Source organism: Triturus cristatus, chromosome 4_2, assembly GCF_964204655.1.
Source record: "Triturus cristatus chromosome 4_2, aTriCri1.1, whole genome shotgun sequence".
Classification (NCBI taxonomy): domain Eukaryota; kingdom Metazoa; phylum Chordata; class Amphibia; order Caudata; family Salamandridae; genus Triturus; species Triturus cristatus.
In genome coordinates, this window is record NC_140586.1 from 818,737,120 (window position 1) to 818,764,309 (window position 27,190).

General features: G+C 47.3%; 1 protein-coding gene and 1 long non-coding RNA gene across 2 annotated transcripts in view; one reads left to right on the plus strand and one right to left on the minus strand.

The window, feature by feature from the left end:
• LOC146835111 (uncharacterized) overlaps positions 1 to 2,069 on the minus strand; it is a 301,437-nt gene extending 299,368 nt beyond the window's left edge. Inside the window, exons 1-2 of the long non-coding RNA XR_014960686.1 lie at positions 1,950 to 2,069; positions 1,422 to 1,524 (exon numbers count right to left, since the gene is read on the minus strand). This is a non-coding gene — a long non-coding RNA (uncharacterized LOC146835111). The remainder of the gene's footprint in view (positions 1 to 1,421; positions 1,525 to 1,949) is intronic.
• B4GALT2 (beta-1,4-galactosyltransferase 2) overlaps positions 1 to 27,190 on the plus strand; it is an 897,966-nt gene that overhangs the window by 778,747 nt on the left and 92,029 nt on the right. The window lies entirely within an intron of this gene.

Sequence of the window (27,190 nt, forward strand, 5' to 3'; positions counted from 1 at the left end):
TGGTCAGGGATCTGATGGGGGCAGCAGGAGTTTTCAGAGCTTTTCTAAATTGCAGAAGATTGGTCAGGGATCTGATGGGGGCAGCAGGAGTTTTCAGAGCTTTTCTAAATTGCAGAAGATTGGTCCGGGATCTGATGGGGGCAGGAGGAGTTTTCAGGGCTTTTCTAAATTGCAGAAGATTGGTCCGGAATCTGATGGGGGTAGGAAGAGTTTTCAGGACATTTATTAATTGCAGAAGATTGGTCAGGGATCTGATGGGGGCAGGAGGCTGATTCTGCTCTCACCATAAAAGCACGTCCGCCATATCTGGTCTTCCTGAATTTCGGAATGCACACAAGGTTGGCAGTTGCAGAGCAAAGGCACCTTCCAGTGGAGTATTTTTTTAGTCTGTTTTGTAGTGGCACTGGTTTTAAAAATAATACAAAGCGATTTAAAACCTATAACAGCAAAGATGAAGGCAGCGAACAAAGAGTCGCCGCTCCTATCCCGTGTCCCAAAAAATGTCACCATGTGTGTGCACACAATATAAGCACCTGCTGCCACGGAACAGAGCTAAAAGAAGAACATTTCAGTTTTTACCAAAGAGAGGTGCACCACAATTAATAACAATAATGAGAATTTAAAAAACAAATTACAGAGTACATTAACTGTTTCTCTTTATTTTCTTATCCTTCTTAAAACTGTCACAAGTTTACACCAGAAACAGCCAGCGCATTTCGTCCATAACATTGGACTTCTTCAGGTGTGCAGCGACAATACATACCATAATAAAACTACCTATAACATATGAACATTGAAAACCGTACATTGATTACGTGTATATCCCGTTTTCATAAGACCCATTTAAAAACGCACATTTAGAACAAACCAAGGAGCTACACATTGAAACAATTGTTACACATTGATATTCCTAAATGGAAAGTTAAAAACAAGAACCCCTTTCCACCCTTAAGTGAAAAATAGCAAACTAAACATATCAACCCACAGTTAAATGTTAAAAACAGCACAACAAAAGAAGTTGCGGTCAAGATGTGTGGACGGCAAGACCCATCGCCTGTCCTCTTTGTGTGTATAATTCCATCATGCTATTCACAAACAATTTATCATCGCATAATTAATATAGTCTTCCTATTTTCAAACTGCTCGCTCATCGTGGATAACGATACAAAATAGAACGGAATGGAACGGCGACATATTTTATCATTACTGCACACAATATCTTGCCAGGAGAGAAATCTTAGAGGTGAATAGAATAGAGTACATATCAAAAGACACTTGGATGCCTACGTCTTAAAAGATTGAAAATAAGGAAAATCGATGTCTCAAAACCATTGAGTCTCAGAGACTAAAGGCTAGTCATAATCTATGGAAGCAAGACATACCAGTATGTCGCAAGTCATCACCCATGGCGTAATACCTACCCACAGAAGTCCCAGGGTTCATCCTGGGGAATGTAGTCCTGGAGAGCAACACAGTTCAAAGTCCCAAGAAAATAGCAGCATATAAGTCAGAAGGCATCAACCCCTAATGGCAACAGAAATGAAACAAGGTCACTACTCATCCAGATAAATCCTCACACTTACACAATCACGTCATTGCTGGTATGCGAAAAAACGAAATATTTAAAATATTGCAATAAGAAGATGTCTCTTCTGAAAGTGAAAAAGCTCTAAATTAATCATTCACTGGCATCCTTATACCAGTGTTCAGTCAAGTTGCCGGACAAAAAGTTGTATTACATCATGATATGTGAATACACAGGGTCCATCCACCCCGTCATGGCACCTAAAAATATAGAAAAAGGTACCGTCACAGCGAGCCGAAGGGTCCAGTGCCATATCTCAAGTAATAAGGGGTTCCGTAGTGATCCATCACATGCGCCTCAAGAAGGCCAGCACCGCCACCCAATGTGAAGGAAGCCTCATCTACATCACATCACACACACTTACTACACTGGGTGCCGAAAACACAACAGGAAAGCCATCGTAAACTCCTCCTGCAGAGAAGCAAGATCAAACCGAACTGGAAACTGCGTTCCTTTTTAAATGTCAACGCCTCACACCTGTGCCTGTGAGGCACAACTAGTGCGCCCGCGCCTTCAGATCCGGCCGCATCACGGAACACCGTCGGCCATCTTTGAATGAAGTCCACGATTCAGGGAAAGTCCCACAAAAGTATAAAAAACTAATAAGAACAAGTATGTTTTAACAGAGGCAAGCAGGTTTAAAAACCGCGCTGACGCAGCAGAAGCCATTGCAGATCTTTCAAGGCCATGGAGGCAGATGATCTCCTGGGTCTGTATAAGGCCAAATTGGCAGCAGAGACCTGGACCCTGTGCAATCTATTTAAAAGATACTCAGGTACACCTAACAAAAGGGCATTACTATAATCCATTCTGCTTAAAATGACACTGCGAACAATGAGCGTTTGAGCAGTGGGAGACATCAGCGGGAGAATCTTCCGGAGACCTTGAAGTAATGTTAAAACAGATGCCTGCTACTTTATTCACATGAGTTTCCACTGACAGTTTATTATCAAACGTAACCCCTAGGTTACGAACAGATTCAGAAGAGGATAACTCTACTCCCGAGGGCCAGAAGTTCGAAGGAATTGCAGTTGGGACTTTGCTCCAGGAACAATATAGGAGCTCGATTTTATTTCAAACTAATCAAGTCGATCCAAGAGTGTAAGGTGGTTCACCGTATCAAAAGTGGTTGAAACATCTAAGGGCCAGGACAGCCGATTGGCCTCCATCAGTGCGCATTCTGAGTTCATCCAATGCCACACGCAAGGCAGATTTTGTGCCATTATTCGGACTAAAGCCAAATTGCTCTCATTCAAGAAGAAATATAATTAGACAGTTTCCGGCTAACAAAACGTTCCCGAATTTTGACTGGATATGGCAGGAGAGAGATAGGCCTATAGCTACTAAGTACCCCTGGGTCCAGAGAAGGTTTTTTAATATAGGAGTAAATATTGCCTTCTTCCAGTCTAAAGGGACCGTGCAAGAGTCAAGTGACTCATTGAAAAGTTGCTTTAGCGGCGGAAAGAGTTAATCACTAGTTCTTTCCAGACCCTATCAAGTAAAGAGTCAAGAGGAGAGCCGGAAGAGGTAGACATTGCAATGGTATAGGAAATATTCTCTGATAAGGGTTCCAACCATTCCAACTTGTTCCCCAACTGAGGGGTATCCTTACTAATAGGCAATGGCATCACTGAATATCTGGTGAGAAATTTACAACATAGGGGGACAGAGCCATACCAGAATCCAGGATGTTGCTAGACTGGAAACCAAGAAATGCAAAAAAACAAAATTAGAGGAAGAAGGTTGTCTTCATCATCTATCCAACCAGGTTCTGCAACAAATGCTTCTACCCTCCTGCAATTTAGAAGGGAACTGAAGATGCATCTAAAGAGGTAGCATAACCTCTGGGGTTGGACTGGCCTTTAGAGCAAGCAAGCTGTGTCCAAAGGGTTGCTGTCAGAGGTTCCAGTGTGGGATGTATTATTTGGCTGTGTGTGGGCCTATTTTATGGTGTGATGGGCCAGTTTTTGTTTTTGGTTTACCTGATATTAGAACAAACATTGCCTGCAACAAGCTCAAATCTAAGCAGATTTCCATAGCAGGCAAAATACGGCTGCAGCGTGTCTTTACAAGTTCAAAAGTACCCCGATTGCAAACATGGGACACTTTTTTAGTTATATAGTTCACTAATGGGGGCCACTTTTCTTTTGGTACCAGATACTATTTTCGGTCCCAGACCGACCATCACTACCTCCTTAGACTAATGTACCTCCTCCCCCTACACCCCCATACTCTTGCCTTATTTCTCGGCTCAGGCTGTACGCATATTATCACAACCACAGTGTTTTAAATGGACAGGTACTGTCTGGTGGTGAGTTCGTGCACTTCTTTAATTTGAGAGAGGGAGTACCTGCACTTCTCAGCACTCCTGCAATACACTTCGCAGGAGCAAGCAGGTAATCTAAAGAGTGAGTACCTGCACTTCTATATTTTGATTTCAAACACTGTAGATAGACACATTGTTAGTATAAAAGGGCCTTCCCCTGGTCTACGAACATCAGCGTCCCCAGGTGCTCTTCCCTTAACATTACCGCGTTATAGGCAGGATAGTGAACAAGCATTGGTAAATGCATTAGGTTTCGCCTATGTCAATAGGCAGCTGTTTTATGTTGTAAGTTGTAACTTGCTGAGTAGTTGTACAATATAAGTTACAGAAGTGTTATGACTTGTTTATGTACAAAAAGGCAATATATTGCATTGTTACTAGTGGTATTGTCCGGGTAAGTAACAGCAGAATTTTGAAAAATGAAATGAAAGAGGGAAATAGTAGAATTAATTGATGTAATAGCAATATTCTGTGCTTAGAGGAGTTCTGACTTTTGGGCCTGGTGCCACTGTACCTGCTACCCCATTCAAATTATGCCACTAGTGCCTGCAAGATAACTGCATTTGTGACTGCTTGTTTAGTAGTGAAATATAGCAGTATGTGGCGTTTAGAGGAGTTATGACAACTTTTGACCCCGGTGCCACTGCACCAGCTGCACCATTCAAATCAAGCCCCTTTTAACTGCAAGATAGCTGCAATTGTGTCTGCCTGTATAGTAATAAAATATAGCAATATTAGGTGTTTTGAGGCGATCATGGCTAATTTGGGTCCGTTGCCACTGAACCATTCAAATAATGACCCTGTTGTCTGCAAGGTAACTGCACTTGTTACTGCTTCTTTAGTAGTAACATTTTGCGATATTAGGTGGTTAGTGGGGAGCCTAGAGATTTTGGTCCTGGTGCAGCTGCACCATTCGAATCATAGCCCTATTGTTTAGTAATAAAATTTAGCAATAATCTGGGTTTAGTGAGGTGCCTAGAAGCTTTTGACCCCGGTGACACTGCACCCGCTACACCATTAAAATAATGACCCTGTTGCCTGCAACATATCTGCGCTTGTGACTGCCTGTTTAGTAGTCAAATATAGCAATATCAGTTGTTTAGAGGATTTCTGACAACTTTTGGGCCCAATACCACTGCACCTTCTGCACCATTCAAATCATGACCCTGTTGCCTGCAAGATAACTGCACTTGTTACGGCCTGTTCTGTAGTAAAATATAGCAACATTTTGGAGTTTAGTGGAGTTATGACAACTTCTGGCCCAGTGTCACTACACCTGCTGTACCATTTAAATCAAGTCCATTTTAACTGCAAGGTAAGTGCAATTGTGACTGCCTGTATAGTAGTAAAAAATAGCAATATTAGGGGTTTGATGAATTGGGCCCAGTGCCACTGTACATGCTGCACCATTCAAGTCATGACCCTGTTGTCTGCAAAGTAACTGCATTTGTGACTGTTTGGTTGTAAAATATAACAACTTTTGGTGTTTAGTGGGTTGCCTAAAGCTTTTGGTCCTGGTGTCACTGCACCTGCTCCACCATTGAAATCATAACCCTGTTGTCTGCAAGGTAACTGCACTTTCGACTGCCTATTTAGTTTTCAATTTTAGCAATAATTTGGGTTTAGTGGGGTCCCTAGAGCTTTTGGCCCCGGTGCTGCTGCACCTGCTGCACCATTCAAATCAAGTTTCTTTTAACTGCAATTGTGACTGCCTGCTTATAGTCAAATATAGCAATATTATGTGTTTAGAGGAGTTCAGACAACGTTTGGGCCCGGTGCTACTCCACCTGCTGCACCATTCAAATCTTGACCCTGTTGTCTGCAAGGTAACGGCACCGGTTTATTAGTAAAATATAGCATAACTCTTGTATATTAAATATATTTTGGTTTATTACAACATTTAGAATTTTATCATAATTTCCAACTAGATTAAGTTGAAAAACATCAATCCAATAATGCCTACAAAGTGCAAAGAAAGGTACTGAGGCATGAATAGGAAATGCCACAGACGTTCTGAGGCTGAAGCACCTGCTTTACACAGCTAAGTAATTAAAAGCAAGTATTCCAGCATCCTGTTGGAATCTGCCTGCTTTTCCTGGGAAGAGATGTTATCTTGACAGTGAATGGGGCCTAAACAGTGTGAACAGCTTTAGTAGAAGTATCATAAATGCTTGCAGCCAGGGGAAATTAACAAAAAAAAGGTTCCACATAAAAGCGAATGAGCACAGTAATGCAGCTATGGGAACTGATAAGAGCCCCTTTTAAGATATATTAATTACAAGAGACTGCACAAGCACAGCGCAAGCGCTGTGCAGGCAAAACCTAAAAACGATGACGGAGCCGTGCCTGACGGACAGCTGACGGTGTGGACAGACCGCTGCCTCAGCAGACTGCTGACAGGCGTCCCTGGGTCGGAAGCGCTTTCCTGTTCTAGCTTTAGATGCGTGCAGGGCATTAGCCAGGTGGCCTGACGAGAAAGAGGCGGAAGGCACCGAAGCAGGTAACATTGACAAATGTCCTTTGTCATCGCTGCTTTGGCACATCTCGTCCTTCCTGATGGCACGTTGCACCCGTCACTGAGCGTGTAGCTTGTCTATGTGTATTTGGATCTCCTTTTTTGGTCGATGCTCTCTCGCGCACACCATTCGTTTATTTTCTCTCCTTGAGGCAGTAAGAGACTGGGGCTTGAAGCAGTCTGATTTCCTTGTAGCAGTCTTAATTCTATTATAAACAACTCAGTTGCCTCATAAATTACAGTGAACTAGTCTCATTTACATCCCAAGCAGCCTTGTAGCTGTCTCATTTACATTCTGAACAGCTTTGTAGCTGTCTCATTTACCCACAAACCACCTTGAAGCGTACTTGTTAACATCAAATCCCGCCATGTACACCTCCTTGAAGCAGACTCGTTAACATAAAAAACCGCTGCATTTCAGTCTCACTTACAACATGCTCCTTGTAGCAGTCTCATTTACCGCATAAACCACATTAACCTATCACAGTTTGTTGTAGCTGAAGTAGCTGTCCTATTAGAATCTTGCTTTCATAGTCTGAGGAAACCACCTGTGGTTGTCCTGGTGCAGCCTGACGACTGTCATCTTTTCATTCAGTCTGAACCCTCCAATGGGCGTCAGAACTCAGCACGTGTCATTATACTCAGGCACACCCAACTCTTTCCACATAATTCATGCTACACCATACAATTCTCCAGTCCCACATTCTGTAGCTGATCTGAACTGTTTGAGTACTACAATGCCACAGTAGTTACAGCTGTGTGCCATTCACAATACACAGAGAGCTGCTGATTAGAGAACATCGTCAACCATATAATCACATGCGTAATTATGGGAAGAAGTTCGGTGGTTTTTACTTTTCAAGGTGTAGTTACTCTAGATCTAAGCCCCTACTTTGATCATGACCTTGTGCTGCATTTGGGGGCCCAGTGGGGCTAGTGAAACACCTGCATATTGTGATGCTGCCATTCAAGCCCCAGCAGAGCAGCAATGTGCAGAGGTAAATTGTGCAATAGCCATGGGCTGCACCTGTGTTAAGACCAGGTGGCCCACTACGCCCTAAAAGGTATCCCAGGGGGTGGAGCACAATTGTGGTGGGGCTGCTTTTGCACATCTCCACCTGACGAATAGGGGCTTTGCATATGTGGATACATTGGCAGTGAAGTGCTGCTCATGTCTGCTGGTAATGTATCACAGCTAGACAGTGAAGGGCTGCTCTTGTCTGCTGGTAATGTATCTCAATAGAGCAGTGAAGAGCTGCTCATTTCTGCTGGTAATGTATCACAAGGCAGTGAAGTACTGCTCATTTCTGCTGGTCATGTATCACATCTAGGCAGTGAAGAGCTGCTCAGTGCTGCTCATTTCCGCTGGTAATTATCACAACCAGGCAGTGAAGAGCTCCTCATTTCTGCTGGTCATGTATCACAGCTAGGCAGAAAAGTGCTGTTCATATCTGCTGTTAATGAATCACAAGTATGGGTCGCTTAACAACACGGATCTGCATTACATGACAAGCGCAAATTACTGCAACACAAAAAGAATATGGACGGAATGTTGAACATTGTCAAACACTCACCCCCAGTCAAAGATCCAAGTTTAATCCATCGTTAATTTGCTCACCACGCTATTCCAGTTTAGACCCAGCCATCTGCAAATCAGTCTTGACCCTGCTCCCAATGGGAACAGTCCAGCCCAAACTGCCATGCTAGTCCTTCCCTGGACCGGAAAACAAGCATCCTGGGACCTGTTTCGCGGTATTATCCCTCACCAGCCAGGCTAGCTTGAAACCGGTAGCGTAGTGAGCACGAGACCCACGTCTGGACATACCCTTCCCACTTAGGGTGAAATTGCAACACAAAAAGATGATGGACGGAATGTTGAACATTGTCAAACACTAACTGGGGTGAATGTCTGAAAAGTTTCTGCACTCCATCATCTCTTTGTGTTTGCTTTGTTCGCCCTAAGTTGGCAGGGTATGCCCAGACGTGGGTCCCTTGCTCACTTTGCCACTGGATTCAAGCTAGCCTTGCTGATGAGGAGTGTTACCCCGAAACCGGTCCCAGGATGCTTGTTTCCGGTCCAGAGAAGACCAGGCTCGGCATTTCGGGCTGGACTCTTCCCATGAGGCACAGGGTCAAGACTGATTTGCATATAGCTAGGTCTGAACTGGGGTGGCGAAGTGAGCTAAAGAACGATGATGGATTTAACCCAGATCTGTGACTGGGGGTGAATGTCTGAAAAGTTTCTTCACTCCGTCCATCATCTTCTTGTGTTTTCTTTAAGCGCAAATGACTGCCAGGTTTCCAACTATGCCAAGGAAAGATTTTGCAGGTGCCCTAAAATGTCTCTTGCAGGTGCACCCAAAAATATGTGTAGTTACTCCGCTTGTAGTGGCCTCAAACTGATGCATCTGTTTGCACTATAAACTTGCAACGTGCACTTCTTTTTAGGTGGATGTACACGTGATCAGTAAAAAAAAAAAGCCAGTCAAGAGAGTCAGTGTCTGTAGTAGGCTGATCCGTTGTCTCAATCTTTATGCTGTGGGAGGCAGAAGCAACATTTGAATGACAGTTGAACAGACCAATGGATGAAGAGGCCAGCTTCTCAATGTGTGAATATAGATATGCATATTCTTGAATGCAGAGGCTGGTGTGACAGCAGAAGCTGTCTCTAGGCAGACCTAAACATAGGATGAAAAGCACCAAACAGTAAAGCACAATGACCGCTTAATTACTATATAGAACCCTGGTCACTTTAAGATGTATTACGTTTTCTAGAATTTGCTTATGTGTATTTAGGTAAAATGTATTTGCTGTAATTCATATTAAGCTCTTTGAAAGACACCCACCTAGATTTGGTCCCAGACACCATAATGTGCTATGTGTAGCACCTCATGTTTGGGATGCTCACCCTTCAACGGAAGTGTCCTTTGTAATGATTTCCTCTGCTCCTTATGGATGGGTCCCCTGGCATGAAATACCTAAAACAGAAAAAGGCTATTTCCTGTCCAGCACTGATCACTCAAGAGTGTATTTGTGTGCACAACTGCCTGGTTGCCATGGTTTTAGGTATGAAACCATCTTATTCATAGTTTACCTTTACAGTTCACACTGGGTTTGAAGTGAAGGGGCAGGAAAGACATATCAGACATTAGTCCCTGTGCTTACACATGTATCATACAGTACTGTTATACAATGTGGGTCCTCACTGGGCAGGCAATGTCCTGCAGATCCTGCATGGTGCTGGGCATTGAGCATCTCTGGTGACAGGTGGGCAAGGCTGAATGGGGGCCCAGGGTTTCCCAAGTACAAGCTGTGCCTGTGGATGGCACGGTTGTTCCCTTTAATGATGGAGGCAGAAGATACTCACAGCACACTGTGGTGGAGATGTCCTGTGTGGGATAAAGACTCTGAGGGTTGGCTCTGGAGTTTTTCATGCTAAAACAGTTGCCTCATAAGCCACCTTTTTCCAGCAGCTGGAGGAACTGCACCGAGCTCAGGACGCACCTCGTTTGGAGGTTCTGGGACTCCAAGAGGTAGCTGGGATGGATCCCTAACTGTTGACTTACGCCAGAACAGAACTTCCATTGTTGTTTCCCCTTGTTGATTTGCTTGAAGCTGAGGTGTTTGTCATCTGTGATGTTGGCAACCTTCTGGATTACATGGGTGCTACAAAGGGATGATGCTGCACCCGGAAACCAGCAATGGAGGTTGCGATTCAGCCACTCTTGCCCTGGGGATTGGGGGTAATACCGCGTTCAGTTCCTAGCATGGTATTAGGATGCAAGCACTGCAGACTGTGGAGAACCTCACAAGTTCCCCTCTTTGTCAAGAGATGTCATGGCTAACCATCAGCAGGTGGAGACCGGGTTCTGCAGTCTAGGGAGGGTGGGTGTAGATTGTGGCCAGTGTAGTAAGGGGAAGCTTTGCAGTCTGTGTGGAGACTAGCAAGCTCCACAGACACAAAAGGTCACAGTGTCAGCCATCAGTTCAGTGGTTTACGTGAAGCTGTCCCAATAGACTATAAGGACTGTGAGAGAGGAGATTCGCAGGCCTCTGACAAGTGCAGGGATTCAACTGCCCCAGTCAGGCCATAGAAGCCATCTTTGTTTCTATCCGCAAAATTTGTGAAGCAGAACTATCAAAGTACTCCATCAGGGGCAATAATAGGGGGAGAGGATGTAGCCTTACAAATGAATGTATCCTTGTGTAGCGTAACTGGTGCTCATGTAAAGCGCTCCAATACCTTCGGGTCAAGTTTGCGCTATATAAATCTGCAAAAAATAAAACAAAGAGAAAACAATTTAATAGAATATGTATATAAATATGTCAAAAAACAGACATAGATACAATAAAAATGCAAGCATGTGAAAGGCCTTGGCTACTTCTTGTTCCCCAGTTCTCTTATTTTAAAACCTAGCAACTTCCCCCAAAGAACCAGAGTAAAGTGGACTAGTTCAAGGTAGTGCTGCAATTGACATGTGGTACTATTACACAATCCAGTTGTGAACCTCCGTTTGTGGACCTGTATGGCTTAGTGTGCTATGCTGGGATCCAACCTAGTGACCTGCAAAGTCTTAAAAAAACAAGTAAGTAATCACACCAGCAGGTCAAAGTGTGCCTGCTCCCTGTGACATCACTCAGTACTCACCACCATTGCACTAGCTTTCCCACACTGAAATGCAGATTGGAGTTTGAGTTTGGTCAGTTGTGCTCTCCTTCACTACCATTGGCCCTCTAATCTGCCAGTCATCCTTAACAAAGGAGATGTGTTAGAATCCGGGTTCTCTGGTTGGCACAGGTAGGTACTTGTGACAAGCAAGGAACCTTTCCTCTAGTCAGGGTAAGGGGTTACACTCCTAAAATAACCCCTGCTCACCCTCTAGGTAGCTTGGTGCGAGCAGACAAGGCTTATCTCAGAGCGCTATAGGTTAAGCATTTGTGAACACATACAGTAACCAAGGGACAACACTACAAATGGACACCACACAGGTTTTTATACTAAAAATAAGGATTCTTTATATAGAGTTACCACAAGACCATTAAACGACAAAAATACACAATACTGTTACTTTAGATGGTAGAAGTTTGCTTAGTTCTCTTAATGTACCTTAGATGCGACACGCAGGGCAACGAAAGTGTTGCAACGATGCTGATGCGATGAAGTTTTTGGTGCAAAGAAATAAAGACGTGAAGATCTTCCAGATGCGTTACGCTTCTCCGATGTTGCGAGAAGACTCGACTCGATGCGTCAGCTACAGCGGCGTCACCCCTTTACGCGATGCGACGACAGTGGCCTTGGCAGCGGCACTCTTCTCCGACGTTTGCGAGACGCTTCCGCTCGATGCGATGCTGCAGCGGCGTCACCCCTTTACGCGAAGCGACGACAGCAGCTCCGACGGCGGCACGCTTCTCCGTGGATGCGAGGCGCTTTTCTTGATGCGGTGCAATGCAACAACTACGATGGCTGCGATGGCGACACGCCTCTTCCTCGATGCGAGACTCTTCTCTTGATGCGGTGCAATGTGTCAGCTACGATGGCTGCAATGGCGACACGCTTCTTCGGCGTTGCGAGACACTTCCGGAATGATGCGAGACGCTTCCGCTCGATGCGATGCTGCAGCGGCGACACCCTTTGCGAGATGCGACGGCAACAGCTCCGACGGCGGCACGCTTCTCCTTCTTGAGTCGTGCTTCCAGCTCCTTGAGACATGCAGTCCCTCAGAAGGCCCAACAACAGCAGCAGGCACTTCCAAAAGACTCTGGGGAGCTGGGGGTGAAGTCCACTGGTCCTGGGACTTCGTTCAGGGGCCAAGCTCAGTTCAAGCCCTTGGAGATCTTTTAAGCACAAGTTGAATTAAAGTCTTTGTAGTCTTTTCTCCTCTCCTTTCAGCAGCAAGGCAACCACTGCAGGCCAATCCCCCAGGTCAGGGACAGTACTCCTCCTTACAGCTTTCCCAGTTCCTTCTCCTCAGGCAGAGGTTCTTCTTGTCAAGCAGGATCTAATTTCTTGGGAGCAGGGTCCCAATACTTATACCCCTAATTCCTTTGTTCCTCTGGGGTAGAGGGGCCTTTGCCCAGTCCAAACCAGTTCTTGAGCACTTTGTTGACATGACTCTGCCTTTCTATTCAGGGTGCAGGGCAGAGACATCAGCCGCTCCACAGGAGGGGGAGCCAGCATTGTGGTGGCAGAGCACAGCCCTATTCAGAGTCCAGGTGCAATCCTCCCACCCATCTGGATGTCAATCTCTCTATTCACCACTAGGCTACCTAGCCCTGCCCCTCTGGGTTTCCCCAGCCCTGTCACTCACACAGACCAGACAGGCAGATACACATCATAGCAGAGGCGGGCTGAAATGGTTAGGCAAGCAAATACCAACTTTCTAAAAGTGGTATTTGCAAACACAGAATATTAAAATAAACTTTACTAAAATATGTATTTTATTATTCTGAGTTCAGGCATACTAAACTCGATTTTCTACCATGTTCCCTGGGTCTGTTAGGATCATAGGATGTAACAATTCTGGCCTATGGGAACAGGTAGCCTTGCAATAGTGAAAAACGAAATGGCTGTAATTCACTATTAGGACATGCCACACACATCAGGGCTTGTCCTACCTTATGCTTACAATGCACCCTGCCCTTGGGCCTACCATAGGGGTGACTAATATGAAGTTAAGGGAAGGTTTAGGGACTGGGAAGTAGGGGCCCTTGCCCAGTCAGCATGACAGTACCAGACTGCACGCAGGTTCTGCAATGGCAGACCTTAGACACATTTTACTAGGCCGCTTCTGTGGGTGGCACAACCAGTGCTGCAAGCCCACCAGCAGCATTTGTATTTACAAGCCCTGGGCACTCCTGGTGCACTTTACTGGGGTCTGACAGTAAACCAAATAAGCCAATCATGGAATCCAACCAACATATACATTTTAAATAGGGAGCACTTGCACTGTGGCACTGGTTGGCAGTGGCACAGTGCTCTGAGCAGCTAACACCAGCAAAGCACATGAGGCACAGCGACAAAAAGTAGAAGGGAGACTCACGCCAAGGTGCCAGGTCTAACACGTGTCCCCTCCAGCTGAAAAGTGGGGGGAACTACCCTACCCCAGGGAGTTCCTCATCACTAAGGCGGAAAAATCTGGACAGACCGTCAGCATTGGTGTGATCTGTACCAGGGCGATGTTCCACCGTGAAATCCATACCCTGTAGGGAAATGGACCACCTCAACAGCTTTGAATTCTCACCCCTCATATGCATCAACCATCTGAGGGGCCTGTGGTCTGTCTGAACCCGGAAGTGAGACCCAAACAGGTAGGGTCTTAGCTTCTTCAGCGCCCAGACCACAGCAAATGCCTCACGCTCAATAGCACTCCATCTCTGTTCCCGTGGTAGTAACCTCCTGCTAATAAAGGCTACAGGTTGATCTAGGCCCTCCTCATTAATCTGTGAAAGAACAGCCCCCACACCATGCTCTGAAGCGTCTGTCTGAACGATAAACTCTTTGGAGAAGTTGGGAGCCAAAACCACGGGCGCCGTGCACATAGCAGCTTTCAGGGCCTCAAAAGATTTCTGACAGGTGTCAGTCCAAATCACATTCCTGGGCTGCTTCCTTGAAGTCAGCACTGTCAAGGGGGCAACAATGTTACCATACCCCTTGACAAAACCTCCTGTAGTACCCGGTGAGACCTAGGAAGGGTCTCACCTCTGTCTGGGTTTTGGGCGACTCCCAATTCAGGATGGTTTCTATCTTGGGTTGAAGGGGTGCCACCTGGCCACTCCCAACTCGGTGCCCCAAGTACACCACTGAACCCTGCCCGATCTGGCACTTACTCGCCTTGATCGTGAGTCCTGCCCTCCGCAGCGCCATCAACACTTCCCAGAGGTGGCGCAGGTGTTCCTCCCACGTGGAGCTGAACACTGCGATATCATCCAGGTAGGCTGCACTGAACGAATCCAATCCAACCAACACCTGGTTGACCAACCTCTGGAAGGTGGCAGGGGCATTTTTCATCCCAAATGGCATAACCCGGAACTGGTAATGCCCATCAGGGGTGGAAAATGATGACCTCACTTTGGCCCCATCGGTCAAGGCGATCTGCCAATACCCAGACGTTAGAGAAAATGTGCTGAGGTAGTTGGCAGCCCCTAGCCGATCTATGAGCTCATCAGCTCTGGGGATGGGGTGTGCGTCAGTCCTGGTGACCGAATTGAGTCCACTGTAGTCCACACAGAACCGGAGTTCGGGTGTGGCTCCCGGCGCTGCAGCCTTTGGGACCAAGACCACTGGGCTGGCCCAAGGACTGCTTGAGGACTCAATTACCCCAAGGGCAAACATCTTGGAGACCTCCTCCTTGATGCAGGCCCTTACCCTGTCAGTTACCCTGTAGGCCTTGTGCCGCACAGGTGTACTATCCCCAGTGTCCACATCATGGACACACCAATCAGTGACACCGGGAATCAGGGAAAACAGGTCAGGGAATTGTCCCAGTAACTGGCGACAATCGTTCTGTTGCTCGGCGGTCAGGGTGGAAGAGAGGATGACACCATCCACTGACCCATCGTGCTCCTTGGCTGACAGGAGGTCAGGGAGAGGCTCGGTCTCCCCCTCCATCCCAGCATCTGTCGCTAAGAGCATGCCCACTTGGGACCTCTCCAAGTGGTGCTTGAGGCGGTTGACATGAAGGACCCTCAAGGGGTTCCTTGGAGACCGCAAGTTCACCAAATAGGTGACAGGGCTCTTGCGCTCCACAACCTCAAAGGGACCGGTCCACTTATCCTGGAGCGCACAGGGCTCCACTGGGGCCAAGACCCATACCTTCTGTCCAGGCTGAAGCTCTACCAGAGTGGCATTCTGGTCGTACCACCGCTTCATCTCCTCCTGGCTGGCTTCCAGGTTTGCCTCAGCAAGTTCCCTGAAACGTCTAGTCTGGTTTCTGAAGGCCAGCATGTAGCTATATACATTCTGGGGAGGTTTCCTGGGAGATTGCTCCCAGCCTTCCTTGACCAGACTTAGAGGTCCTCTCACTGGGTGTCCGTACAGCAGCTCAAAGGGACTGAACCCTAGAGACTTCTGTGGCACCTCTCTGTAAGCAAAGAGAAGGCATGGTAAGAGGACGTCCCACTTACGCCTTATGGGTTCCTCAAGACCTATTATCATGCCTTTTAGGGTTCGGTTGAATCTCTCAACCAACCCGTTTCCTTGGGGGTGGTAAAGTGTGGTGAACTTGTAGGTTACACCACACTCTTGCCAAAGGGATTTCATATATTTAGATATGAAATTGGTACCTTGGTCAGACACCACCTCTAGAGGGAATCCCACTCGGGAGAAAATTCCCATCAGCGCACGTCCCACCACGGGGGCCGTCACTGTCCTCAGAGGGATGGCTTCCGGGTACCGGGTGGCATGGTCCACCAGGACCAGGATGAACCTATTGCCCATTGCTGTCCTGGGGTCCAGTGGCCCTACAATGTCAATCCACACTCGCTGGAATGGGGTACCGACCACGGGGAATGGCTGGAGTGGAGCCTTTTGCTTCCTTCCACTCTTCCCACTTGCCTGGCAAGTCTGGCAGGTCCTGCAGTGAGTGTCTGAACTACTGCGCATTTGGGGCCGAAAGAAGTGGGTGACAAGCCTTTCAAATGTCTTGTCCTGCCCCAAATGTCCTGCTAATGGCACATCGTGAGCCAGCCCCAGTAGGAAGGCTCTGAAGCGCTGGGGTACCACCAGCACACGGGCTGACCCAGGCTCAGCAACCTTAGGCTCAGAATACAGGAGGTCGTTCTCCCAGTAAATGAAATGTGTTCCAGACTGTTCACCTTTGGCCTGGTCTGCAGCCTGCTGCCGCATACCCACGAGAGAAGGGCACTCTTTCTGCTCCCTGCAGAATTCCTCCCTGGAGGGTCCTCCTTCTTGCTGCCAATGGGTCAGCTCAGGCAGGTCCACCAGTTCAGCTATTTGTTTCCCTGTAGGTTCCAGGGCATCCCCCTCAAGGTCTGCTTCCTCCTGGACCGTGGGAACTTTGGGGGCCGGTTTCCCGCGCCCCCTGCCTCTTCTCCCTAAGGCTGGTTCCTGGGCCTCCCTCTCAGGCTCCAGGTCCTCTTGAGCACCTCTGCTCGCTGTCATGGACCGTGTGGTGACACACGCCCAATCTGGCATACCCAACATCTCCAGGTGAGCACTCCGCTCTACCTTAGCCCAAGGTGAGCTCTCCAGATCGTTCCCTAACAGACAGTCTACAGGGATGGCGGGCCTCACAGCTACCTGAAGAGTACCAGAGACCCACCCCCCACCCCCCTCCCCCCACTCAAAGGGAACCTGAGCCACCGGGCAGTGACTCTCGGTGTTGTCGGCGGCAACAACCGGATAGAATGCTCCTGGGACAACCTGCTCCTGAGACACCAGGTGGCGCTTGACAGCCGTCACACTGGCTCCTGTGTCTCTGAGAGCTTCCACCCTATGGCCATTTATGGTCACCCACTGCCTGTATTTTTTAGTGTTCTCAGGCAGCTGGGTTTTGGGGACCACTTCACGGTCTCCTAATGAGACCAGGGACATTTCGACTGAACCCCACCCACCTTGGACACCCATCTCTCCACCCAGGGCTACACTAGCCGTCTGCCGGGGGGTTGCACCAGGGGGTGCTGGTTTACCAAACTGGCGACACTTGGGATCATTGGCAAAATGACCCAGCTCACCACATCTGTAACAGGTTGGGGGCCCTCTTTGAACAGGGGTACCTGTCGGGGCCCCAGTCGGTTTCTGGGGTGGGGGAGGCTGAGAACCTTTCCCTTGGTTCCCTTGGGGATTACTTTGGGGCCCACCTTAGGCGGAGTCTCCCACGGGACCCTTATGGACCCTGGTACTGACCCAGCGGTCCGCCTCCTCAGCAAGCTTCCTAGGGTTAGTCAGCCTACTTTCAATCAGGTGCTGGCGTAGCTCAGGAAAACAATTACTGGACAAGTGCTCCCATGCCATTAAATCAAGAAGCTCTTGAAAATTATCAACTTTGCTACCCTTCACCCAACCATCCAGTGCTCTGCAAAAAAAAGTCACATACTCCACATACGTACTATTGGGAATCTTAGTGCAACCCCTGAACCTCTGTCTATACATTTCAGGGGTTAACCCATACCTAGCCATTAAAGCTTCCTTCATATGGGGGTAAGAGTTATACACTTCTGAGGGCAAATCTAGCAGTGTGTCCCGCCCTTCACTCAAGAACCGCCCCCACAACCCCGCTCCCCAATCCTTCTCAGGGACCTGGTGGGAGGACATGGCTACTTCGTAGGCTTTGAACCACTGCCCTATGTCATCATTTTTAAAGAATTCTTTCACTACATCTTTGGGTATGTACACTCTGGACTCTACCTGCACTGGGGGTGTGCTGCCACCAGAGGGAGTGCTTCCCAAGCCCTGGGCTTTCAACTCCAGCTCCCTCATTTTCATGTCATGCTCCATTTGGATTTTTTTCTCTTCCATTTCCAACCTTTTTTTCCATTGCCAGTTGTTCTTTTAGTTTGGTCATCTCTATTTCATGAGCTCTGGTTTCCTTCCTGTCTGCCAACTCCTCTGGAGATAAACTTTTACTAGAAACACTGCTACCTGCAGGGGAAGGGGTTCTCCTTCCTCCTGAACCCACTGGCCCATCCAGCTGCTCATCTGCATTATCATCATCAGTGGCATTCCTTGCTTCTACCCAGGCCCTCAGCGCCTTGTAGAACCCTGTTTTGTTTCTACATCCAGTAGTGCAAACATTAAATTTCTTGCAAAAGAATTTCAGATGTGATAACTTGTAGCTTTCTAGTTTCTCTTCTTCCCATTCAAATTCAGTATTAACAGAGACTATGGATGCTGCTTTCTCCACCATGGTTAAGCTTGGCAGTGCTCAAAAATAGACAGTCCCAAAAGAAATCTACCAACAAGTATTGGTTGCGTTTAAGGTCTGCACTCACTAAGTAGTGTTCACCGATTACTGTACATGAGTCACAAATGCAAGTCCAGAATCCTCAACGCTGACCACCAATGTTAGAATCCGGGTTCTCTGGTTGGCACAGGTAGGTACTTGTGACAAGCAGGGAACCTTTCCTCTAGTCAGGGTAAGGGGTTACACTCCTAAAATAACCCCTGCTCACCCTCTAGGTAGCTTGGCGCGGGCAGACAAGGCTTATCTCAGAGTGCTATAGGTTAAGCATTTGTGAACACATACAGTAACCAAGTGACAACACTACAAATGGACACCACACAGGTTTTTATATTAAAAATAAGGATTCTTTATATAGAGTTACCACAAGACCATTAAACGACAAAAATACACAATACTGTTACTTTAGATGGTAGAAGTTTGCTTAGTTCTCTTAAGTTCTTAAATGCGACACTTTAAGTCAATGTACCTTAGATGCGACACGCAGGGCAACGCAAGTGTTGCAACGATGCTGATGCGATTAAGTTTTTGGTGCAAAGAAATAAAGAAGTGAAGATCTTCCAGATGCGTTACGCTTCTCCGATGTTGCGAGAAGACTCGACTCCATGCGTCAGCTACAGCGGCATCACCCCTTTACGCGATGCGACGACAGCGGCCTTGGCAGCGGCACTCTTCTCCGACGTTTGCGAGACGCTTCCGCTCGATGCGATGCTGCAGCGGCGTCACCCCTTTACGCGATGCGACGACAGCAGCTCCGACGGCGGCACGCTTCTCCGTGGATGCGAGGCGCTTTTCTTGATGCGGTGCAATGCGACAACTACGATGGCTGCGATGGCGACACGCTTCTTCCTCGATGCGAGACTCTTCTCTTGATGCGGTGCAATGCGTCAGCTACGATGGCTGCGATGGCGACACGCTTCTTCGGCGTTGCGATACACTTCCGGAATGATGCGAGACGCTTCCGCTCGATGCTATGCTGCAGCGGCGACACCCTTTGCGAGATGCGACGACAACAACTCCGACGGCGGCACGCTTCTCCTTCTTGAGTCGCGCTTCCAGCTCCTTGCGACACACAGTCCCTCAGAAGGCCCAACAACAGCAGCAGGCACTTCCAAAAGACTCTGGGGAGCTGGGGGTGAAGTCCACTGGTCCTGGGACTTCGTTCAGGGACAAGCTCAGTACAAGCCCTTGGAGATCTTTTAAGCACAAGTTGAATTAAAGTCTTTGTAGTCTTTTCTCCTCTCCTTTCAGCAGCAAGGCAACCACTGCAGGCCAATCCCCCAGGTCAGGGACAGTACTCCTCCTTACAGCTTTCCCAGTTCCTTCTCCTCAGGCAGAGGTTCTTCTTGTCAAGCAGGATCTAATTTCTTGGGAGCAGGGTCCCAATACTTATACCCCTAATTCCTTTGTTCCTCTGGGGTAGAGGGGCCTTTACCCAGTCCAAACCAGTTCTTGAGCACTTTGTTGACATGACTCTGCCTTTCTATTCAGGGTGCAGGGCAGAGACATCAGCCGCTCCACAGGAGGGGGAGCCAGCATTGTGGTGGCAGAGCACAGCCCTATTCAGAGTCCAGGTGCAATCCTCCCACCCATCTGGATGTCAATCTCTCTATTCACCACCAGGCTACCTAGCCCTGCCCCTCTGGGTTTCCCCAGCCCTGTCACTCACACAGACCAGACAGGCAGATACACATCATAGCAGAGGCGGGCTGAAATGGTTAGGCAAGCAAATACCAACTTTCTAAAAGTGGTATTTGCAAACACAGAATATTAAAATAAACTTTACTAAAATATGTATTTTATTATTCTGAGTTCAGGCATACTAAACTCGATTTTCTACCATGTTCCCTGGGTCTGTTAGGATCATAGGATGTAACAATTCTAACAGCCCATTCTGGCCTATGGGAACAGGTAGCCTTGCAATAGTGAAAAACGAAATGGCTGTAATTCACTATTAGGACATGCCACACACATCAGGGCTTGTCCTACCTTATGCTTACAATGCACCCTGCCCTTGGGCCTACCATAGGGGTGACTAATATGAAGTTAAGGGAAGGTTTAGGGACTGGGAAGTGGGTGTCCTTGCCCAGTCAGCATGACAGTACCAGACTGCACGCAGGTTCTGCAATGGCAGACCTTAGACACATTTTACTAGGCCGCTTCTGTGGGTGGCACAACCAGTGCTGCAAGCCCACCAGCAGCATTTGTATTTACAAGCCCTGGGCACTCCTGGTGCACTTTACTGGGGTCTGACAGTAAACCAAATAAGCCAATCATGGAATCCAACCAACATATACATTTTAAATAGGGAGCACTTGCACTGTGGCACTGGTTGGCAGTGGCACAGTGCTCTGAGCAGCTAACACCAGCAAAACACATGAGGCACAGCGACAAAAAGTGGAAGGGAGACTCACGCCAAGGTGCCAGGTCTAACAAGATGCAACATCCCAAACAGTGATTGATAAAACTAGCATGATACGGTACCATAATATCCTGCTCTAAGTATCACCTGACAAAAAATACTGTCCTAAATGTCTTTTTCAAGAATATCGCCCCATTGTGGTTAATAATATAAAATCAAAATAAAGGGAGCAATATCTTTTTAAAGGCTATTTGTATCAAAATATTTTTGTCACACAATATTTACATTATAGAATTTACCACATGCAACTACTGGCTCATAATCTAGAAAAGTAAAACCAATGCAGTACATAGGACAAGCATTCTAGTCTCAGTAACATTTTATATAACAGAACAGAGAAGTAAAGACTTGATAAAAAGTAAACGAAAACAACATCCATCTTGTACACTTTAAGCTTAATTAGCAACCTATATAAAGAATCCAATATTCCCCCTGTACATTGGAAGGTGATCTTTATTTTTATAGTGTTCAGAGATTTTTGGGGTTTATTCATTTTAACTGTTTTGAAAACAAAATTTCCCACATTGATTTCCCTTATGTTCTTGACCTCTATTAAACCTGTTCCCTTTACTTCGAGCTAAATAAAATGTATGCTCTGGGAATACCTTTTAGTTCCAACCTGTATTGTAAACTACTGACCTTGTATTTATAATAAAGGTAAACACCAATTGTGCTAAATAACAATTTGAAAGTATTTCTGATCAGGGAGAAGGAGGTTCAAGAGACGAACATAGAATAAGCAATCTATGTTTATCAAAATTGATTCAGAAATAGGAGAGTCTTAGATATTGAACGAGGATAAGGAAAATAGAAATAGGAGGTACAATCTTAAAATCTAAAGCCTTCCTGAAGGTTTAAAAAGGAAAATATTCATGACTTTTGTGACACATTAATAATAAAAATCACATGCTTATACTCCGATTCTCAAGTCAACATTCAAAGAGAGCACAGCGTTGGCCCTAAAACTACATCCTCAACAAAAGCGCAGCAGAGACGCTATGACAGACTTGAGATCATGGAAGCAGACAAGGCATTTTCAGTGATCCAAAATAGTCTGCCAGTCTCATAGAAACGTAGCCTCTCAGAAACTGCAGCAAAAGAACTCACACCATAGTTTCACAAGTTAGGATCACCTAAGCAGAAGATATTTTCATGTTGCAATACAAAGAACACTGTCTTATTTCCACATTTTTATTGGGCTCGGTGGGAAGAACATGATAGGAACCAGTGACTTAAAATTTGCTTGAGTGTGTTGCGCTTTCCTGTTTCTGCATGGGCTCCTGAGCCAGAGATTACTCCATAGCTCTTCTGAAAGGGGCTACAAAATATCTTTTTTAGGAGACGCTTGAACTCTGGTCTCAAGATCCAACAACATGAGACCTCTCTCCTCTTTCCCCTTTAAAGTACACAACCTCAAATCATACCCTTCTTTTAAATTGTATATTCAGCTCTCCCTTGCTCTCTGCCGTGTATCATGCTCTAAAAGCACATTTTAATACTAGTACCAAACACCTGAGTCGTGAATATGAACGTTAACAGGAAGCCGCCACCTGACATTTTCTGGCCCAGTGGAATTTACCTGATGTTTTCACCAGCTCAGGTCTTAGGAAAACCATTGCAGCTGTGCTCCCTTACTTCATGGCTGTGCAGGGAACCGGGATGACGAGGAGATGTTTTTCTCTTAAAATGATTTTTGAAGATGTTCTATGTCTTCATAGCCAATCACCTCCCTGCTGAGCCCAGCGTACCTTCATAATTCAAACTCACTCAGAAACATTGTTTGAATCTGATCAATCCAGCATGGCTTTGACATTCCTCATTTCCAGATTTCTACTTCCAGTGTGATTAAAACAACTGCCTTGAGATACAAGCAGGTTTCCCCATCCTTTGCCACAAGCGGCTATTTCCATTTTTCATAAAATACTTGGCAGGTTGCTGGTGCCACCAGAAACTCATCCACCAGATCTCAATGAAAAGCTCTTTTTGCCAGTTCCATCATTGATTGGTTGGGGTAGAAGTGGAGGTTGGCACTGCGGTAGGACCAGCTGGAGTGGAGTTTGGTATCATGGTAGGACCAGCTGGAATGGAGCTGGGCACGGCCGTAGGACCAGCTGGAAGTGTTTCTTAAATGGACTAAAATAGTGTGGTTTGAACTGCCATGGATGGCACAAGGCGAGGCTAGAGAGTCAGGAATAGAGTGCTCCTGTCTAAGGTGTTTTGCATATTTGGGTGCCATGAATATTACATGGTCAGCATGTGAACCGCTCTAACTTCTGTCTAGAATGGGTTTGATATTAGTGTTCAGAGATTGAATCAATATTTTATTACAAGTTCAGTGACATCTCTCGTTTTTTTTTAATCTTGCCTTGCCTGGAAGCTTTTGAGATTGCTCAAATAGATGTATAATATACTTAGTTGTCTGGATGTTCTGCCAGCCCTCTTCAGCCATCAAAAGCAGCCCGTGCAGGTGAGAGCGGTGAGGCAGGGTGAGGAGGGAGTCGGTAGACGAGGAGGGAAAATGACATTTAAAAAAATAAAGAAAACCACTTATCTTTCACTCGCCAAATTGCCGAGTCGGCAATTCTGCGAGACTAAGGTAAGTGGCTTTCTTTTTTTTCTTTTAATTTTCTCTTGTTGTCGTTTGTCGACTCCCTCCCCACCCCGCTCCAACACCTGCACGGACCGCTCCTGTTAGCTATTAGTCTGTATCTTTTACATTTTTCTTCTGCTCACTACAGCATGCAACATGGGGCAGAGGGTTATCCCACATCAGCAATTGGCTAACTTCACTGTGACAGGATTCAACCCTGTCACAAGGATTACACCCACTAAGAATTGATGCCAGGGGCTACAATGGCAATGTGTGCTTTTTAAAAATATTGCCGCTTTTAGTCATTTTTATTATATTAACGTGGATACACTAGCTTCCACAACAATGACGTTTTGCAAAAACCTTGGCAAATCTAAACAAGTATTGGCAAACCAAAAGGCTGGCAGCCAATGCTTGTTTTTTGATGGAAAGGCAGTTCAGACTTATTCTTGCAAATATTGCTTCTGCCACGAGGGATAGCTGGGATTCTGCCAGTGAGAGGATCAAACCTATCAAGAACCTTTTTAATAGGCTTGTCAATGCGTTTCGCCCCGTTTCAGAGCCTCGTTCTCATGGGGATCTCAACCTTCGTCGCGCCTATTGGCTGCATTTTCTGTCGTCTTACTGTACTCCTGGTGTGGGCGCTCCTCTCGTTCCCTCCTCCTATCCTTTTACTGCTGCTGCCCCATTTCTTCTAGCTATGTCACACAGAGGACATGACAGATGGCATGACTAGCAGAAGCGCGGAGCGTTGCGGCGCGCTCTACCAGCCCCTGGGCTTCAGGACTAGGAAAGGCTGTTCATGTAAAGACGTCGGACTAACTTTTTAGCACCTCTGTTGATCATTTCTGACACCTCAGCACCACTCCAGATGGCCCCGTTTCAGGCCTAAGGCTACACTACAGTCATAATACTTCCCAAAGTGATGGAGGCTCAGCAGGGAGTGATCAGTGCCGCGTGGCCCAACACTACCACACACATCCCGCGGTCTCTAGCTCATCTCTGCCACTGTAGTAGTGTCTCCTGCTCCGGAGAACCAGGGAGATGAGGGACTTGGCCAGAAAGTGTGTGTATTCATACCCGCTGCCAAATCGAAGGACCCACGAGGCAATTTCCTCTAAGTGGTCTTTCCACAGACAGATTGTGGAATGCTTCCAGGCTTCCGGTAGGAGGGATGCTGGGAAGGCAAGGCCGCTTTTAATGGAATGTGATGCATGGAGTAAGTTGAGAGCGGAGGAGAGGGCTGCTCTGAATGCAGGCCTGCGCCTCTACACCCCCTCAGCCCTGCACTGCTGCCCCTTGCTGATGAAGCCCCTGCCCTACTCTTCCACAAACCTGGCCTCTTTCTGTCATCTGGAGCCTCTTGCTCGCCAAGACACCACCCATGCCTGATTCCAGGAATCCTTCTGTGTTTAGCCAGGCTTTGTCTCCTTTGAAACCTGCTCTTTCTTACACGTATCCTAACATTCAACATCCATAAATCCACGTCTGTGATCAACATCCATTTCTGTGATCTGGAGCTCCATGCTCGCCAAGACGCCACCAATGCATGACTCCAGGGGGCAACGCTAACCGATGGCGGGCCCCCAAGACAGGTATGGACTGGTTCGGAGAGGTGCCAGGCAGCGTCAACTGTGGCGCCACAGTTTTTAATTTTCGTGGGAGCGATGCCCGCGATAGGTGATTGGCCAGTGGGGGTTAGGGGGCGCCTGGGCAGTCGCGGGGGCAGCCAGGTGAGGATAAAAGGGGGAGGGCATCCCCACACAGTTATCTAGTTTTTCCCTCGCCTGTCTGGCCCCAATGACCTCGTTGCTGTGCCAGCGCCCTGGACCTGGCAGCTGCTGAACGTGGCGGGGAAGCTGCCTTTTTTCCCACCCTCCCATACCCTTGGACAGTCTCTTTTTGCGGGGCGGGGAAGGAGTCATGTTTGGTCACAAAACAGGTGGACAACCTTGGCGTCAGTAATTGAAGTGCAGGCGAATTCTGAATTAGGAAGCCTTTGGCGTAAAACTGGGGCTGGGGTTAAGGTGTAGGGAAGGGGTTGGGACTCCTGCTACAGGGTTTGTCTCTAGCCTCTCACGTTACTCCATTACATGGCCCCAGAGAATGTCGGGGGATGGCGTCTGCAGGGGACCAAGGTATGGCCCGGTTGCCCAGGCCCATCCCATTGGGTGCCAGGGGGATCCCTTCTTGGGTTGGCTCTGGCACGGTATGTTGGGGTCCAGTTTTCATGCTGGCTCATGCTCCCTCTATTTTGAGGGGGCAGGTGAGTTCACCTTGTGATATACAACTTGGAGTATGGGGACCACGGTCCCTAATCATTTGGAATAGTCAATGCCATGGTGCCTGGGGGGTGGCCAGCCATGACTCCTTTTGAGGACCTGTTGCTAGGAGATGACATGTATTAGTTCCTCTAATCAAAGGATTCTTGATGTAAATATTGTAAATGTCATGTGAAAGTTTGGATAATGGAATAATTCTGTTGATATAAAATGTTGTGTTTATGTTGATTGTAATAAATACGGCCTGAGGATTGTATATTCTCTAACGCAGTGATGGTGTCTGCGTGTCTCTGTCTCCATTAAAGGATCCCCATTTGGGGGAAGGGATGATTTGGGCAGGTCTTGGGCCGGTCCCTCACCTGTTTCTGTGTTTAACCAGGCGTTGCTCTCCCCTGAAACCTGCTCTTTCTCACACTTATGCTAGAATTCCTCCCATTAACGGGCCCATCCTCTCCCGCGTGAAGGGCGCCCTCTATGCCTTGGACTTATGTCTCATGAGCCTGGTTGGATCTCTCCCCTGACACTTTTCCCTTTCCATAGCCCTTAGGTTTTGCTGAGTAGTGGCTGAGGGGCCGCTTTCTGTCATCTGTAGCTTCATGCTCGCCAAGACACCGCCTGCGCCTGACTCCGGGAATCTTTCTGTTTTTAACAGGGCTTTGCTCCCCCTTGAAACCTGCTCTTTCTCACACTTCTCCTGGAATTCCTCTTCCATAACAGGGCCCATCCTCCTCCTTGTGCAGGGCCCCCTTATGCTTTTGTCTAATGTTCCATGAGCCTGGCTGAATCTCTCCCCTGATACTTTCCTTTTTCTATTGCCTGAATCAGTGCTTAATTTGTGAAATAATAAGTGCCGGGCCCCGGAGTTTTGCTGAGTAGTGGCTGAGCAGTCCGCTTCCAGCGCTATAAAACGCAGGGGTGCCGAATACCAAGGCTGCATAGTCTTGGTTCCACCTCATGCCTCTCACCACCACCAGACACTCACGTCTCCTTATTTCGCTCTCTCTTGTTCTTTTTCATCCCTGCTTTCTTTCTTTGTCAGTGTTTCTTTCTCTACCTCTTCATTTTCTCTTCTCGGTGTCTTGCTCTGGATCAAAGTCTGATGACGAAACATATGTGCATGTCCCCAGAGTGTGAGTGCCAGATTTACCGCCCTCCCACCTGCCACCACCCGTTCAAATTAAGCACTGCCTGAGCCTCATTCTAGCAAAAGCAGACTTTGCTATCCAGTGATTCCATTAGGAGCCTTCGCCGCCTTGTTTTTAAGCCTTCCTCTCTCACAGGCCAATCACTCCCGTGAACAAGAGCATCTTCTCTACCACCAGAGCCAGGGCAACGTTCTCTCTACTACCTGAGGCAGGGCCCCCTTCTCTCAACCACCTGCGCCAGGGCAATCTTCTCTTTACATCCTGAGCCAGGGCAACCTTCTCTCTACATCCTGAGCCAGGGCAACCTTCTCTCTACATCCTGAGCCAGAGAAACCTTCCCTCTACATCCTGGCCAGGGCAACCTTCTCTTTACATCCTGAGCCAGGGAAACCTTCTCTCTACATCCT